The sequence below is a fragment of the Octodon degus genome, unplaced genomic scaffold (assembly GCF_000260255.1).
Source record: "Octodon degus isolate 3935 unplaced genomic scaffold, OctDeg1.0 scaffold00397, whole genome shotgun sequence".
Taxonomy (NCBI): Eukaryota; Metazoa; Chordata; class Mammalia; order Rodentia; family Octodontidae; genus Octodon; species Octodon degus.
In genome coordinates this window covers 360,538-364,147 of record NW_004524973.1, presented here as the reverse complement: position 1 = coordinate 364,147, position 3,610 = coordinate 360,538, and positions in this window count along the sequence as shown.

Here is a 3,610-nt window from a genome sequence, read left to right as displayed (position 1 = left end):
CTAGCAATGCTGAGCTTTCCTTCTGTTGATTGGCCACTAGCATTTCTGTGGTGAATGTTTTTTAGAGTCTTATGCCTATGTTTTAGTTTATTGCTTTTTCTTGTTGAATTGTAAGAGCTCTTTATATAGTATAGATATTAACTCCTTAGATGTATATGATCTGTGCATACTTTTTCTGGATTGTCATTAAAAATAGTATCTTTTAATATCTTTTAATAAAATTTTGATAAAAAAAAGGAATAAAGTACTGATACATGCTTTCACATGGGTGAACCATAAAAGTATGCTAAATGAAAGAAGCTGTCTTTTATATATAACAACTAATATAGACAAACCTATTGAATCTGAGAATAGATTAATAATTACTCATTACTAGGGGAAATGGAAATATGATTGACCTCTACTGAGTACAAGGTTTTGGGAAGATAGTAGACATGTTTAAAAATTATGTTATAAGGGCCGGCCAAATAGCTTAGCGGATTAAAGCGCCTGCAAACAGGCGGAGGGGCTAGCTGTTCGATCCGCAGGCCTGCTGTGCCTACGCCACCCCCAGGGCGTGCTGAGATGGCAATTGAGACTGGTCATGATGGCCCAAGCCTGTAATCCCAGCTCTTGGGAGGCTGTAAACACCCTGTAGATCCTTCCCTAAAATAAAATTTTTTTAAAAATTAGGTTATGATGATGGCTGCACCAAAATTATATTCTTTAAACAGGTGAAGTTCATGATTAGCTATATTGCTTTTCTTTATTTAAATACATGTTTATTAATATCTATTCACTGGGGCTGGGAAGATACCTCAGTAGAATAAGCACTTGCCTGGCAAGTGCGAGGGCCTGAGTTCAATCCCTGGTTCCGGAACAAAAAAAAAAGAAAAGGAAAGAAAGAGAGGGAAAGAAAGAATATCTATTCACTATGCAGATTAATGGAGTTCAATGTGATGCTTCCATGTCGGTATACAGCATGCACAGTCAGGTTCAATCTTCTTTTTGTTGTTTTCCCCAAGCACCCCCCCCTAATGTCTAGCGAATCACTAGTCTATTTTGAAGTTGACTTTTTCTTTTATCTTCCACATGTAAGAGAGAAGTTGTTAAGAACATTTCTGGGATGTGCAGAGGTAGAGGGGCATAAAAAGGAGCCATCAAACTAGGAACTAACAGCCTGAGAAAACAAGGTGAAACTGAAGTGACAAAATTGAGAGTATACAACATTTTAAGGAGATAATTGCGAAAAATATGGAGTATTACAGTGATGGTGACATAGGAGAAAAGGAAGAATTGTCACAGAGTGGCAGGGTGGAAGGACAAATAACAGGGCTAAGGAATGAGTGGGAGATGTGGATCTGGATTCAATGAATCTAAACAATTCATTCAAACTATTCAAAGGAGAGGAGAGGAACAGGGCGGGGGTGGAGGATAGTAGCTCAAAGGCAATTGTAGGAAAGTTCTACTGTTTTTTTATTTTTAAATGTGCCTCTAGTTTTTTTCTGTAATTTTATTGAGAAACAAATAGCAATGAGACAGTTTCAAATCAAATTAGTAGGACAGTTTCAATAATTAACACATTGCATACTCTCTTCCTAGTGGTTATTTCCTGTACAAGATGCAGACATGATATCCTATTTCAAACACTATTACAACAAATCCCTCTATTCATTAAGAGAATGTAACTATATATCTATCCTATTTTGAATACACATACAAAATGGACATTCACCTGTGTACCCTTTTTTTGTTTAATTCCATCATTTGAATATTATAGGTGTGTTAACTCAGCAAAATATTCTAAAAGAGTCCAGTAGTCCATAATAGCATTGGGTCTTCTGCTTCACTGGCAATGTCAGCAATTGTTGACCTGAGTCCCCTACAGCTCAACATAACAGCATGGCTTTACTTCTTATACTTCGTTTTTATACTTTTCTGCTGGATGGTTAAGACCAAGGTAAAGCAGGACCTATGCAACAAGAGTTGTAGTTTTTGGGTCTGATAAGTTCAGTGAAATCCCCTCAGGATTTATCCTGAGATCCTGTACCTCAGATTGTAGATCCTTTGTCGGTGTCAGCCATGTGGATGAGTCACGGCCATTGCTTGGCCAATGTGCTCTCTGTGAAAGCCTGAGAGAATGTTTTCTCTCCAGGTGACTCTCCTTAGGCACACTCTATATCATCAGTCACTTTCCTCTTTGGCCCCATAATCTCCTTGATCAGAAAATTTGGGACACTACCGAGTTACATGATGTTATAGTACAAGTTCTCATACATCCTGAGTCTTAATGTTTTTAAGGTGTCAGAGACTTGGGTACTTTTATTTCTTGCTGGGTAGACAGTGCAGAGGGAAAGTCTGAAGACACAGGAAGTAGCAGTAATCAAATGGAAAAGGAGTCCCAGAAAGTGAAAGGACTTGGGATGTGGAGCCCAGTGAAGAAATATATCTTGGGTAGGGAGAGGGTAGCCTCCATTTTACCAGGAGGAAACAAGCAAAGGCTGGATTAGGGAACAAAGAAGGTTTTATGTTTCTTTATGAAAGGGACATATGTTAAACTTGAGAGACTTGTTTCCCTTGTAGAAGTAGTCTGAGTTATCCACTGAATATGAGGTGAGAAAATATAAGTTAAGAGATTAGCAGAAAGGAGAACAATATTGACATAGCTCTGTGCAGAAAAGGAAAGAGCTGACTGTGGAAACAACAACATTTCTAGCAGTAACGAGGGACTCAGCTAAGGGTTTGAAAACAGGAGTATAGGGATAGGTGGCTGAAAACTTATACAAATACTGTTGAACATAATGCTTATTCTATAGTTAAATGACAAATTAAACTACTACTTCCAATCCAAAATCAACCCCTCTGAATACATTTTATCTATTATTGGGATTTTGAACTCTACTTATGTCAGGAAGTGCAAAATCCACATATTCAATGTCTGTTTCATGACTAGTCCTAATATGTTACTAGTCCTAATGAGTCCTAATTTTTAAGCATAACTAGTCATAATACCTTACCAGAAGATGGAACATATAGACTCCTGATGCCAAAGGGAAACAGGATGGACAGAAATGTCAGATAGAGGTAATGTCAGAGGAATTTCTAAAGGAAAGAACTTAGTGATCTGAGGATATTATCATGACTCTTAATGTGGGACAACATGCTTAACAGGGCAGTATGTGGTATTTGTGCTCTAAAGCTCATGAGGTTAGGCTTTGCAGGCCATGGAAAACTGGTGCCTGGTGAGACTCACACTTCAAAAATCAGATGCCTATAGATCAGTAGTCCTAAGTAAGACATGTTGCCATCCCACTGTGATCACTGTTCATATGGTGAGTCAGACAAGTATTTCAAGAAAAGACAAAACAGCATAATTTAATTTTAAAGATGATTATAAACTGTGAAGACATACCATGAATATTTTTAAGAACCAGAATTTTTGAAGATTATAGTGACAACGGTAACTACTGTTCATTATTTTCCTATCCTGCAAGATGTGCAATGAACTTTGAATTATACTGTTAAATATATTTAAGGAACATTTAGTATTGAAAAATCTGACAGTTAAATTTTGATCACTGTCTTATAGTATGTGAGGGTTAGCACTGTGTTTCAAACCCAGGTAATCCAA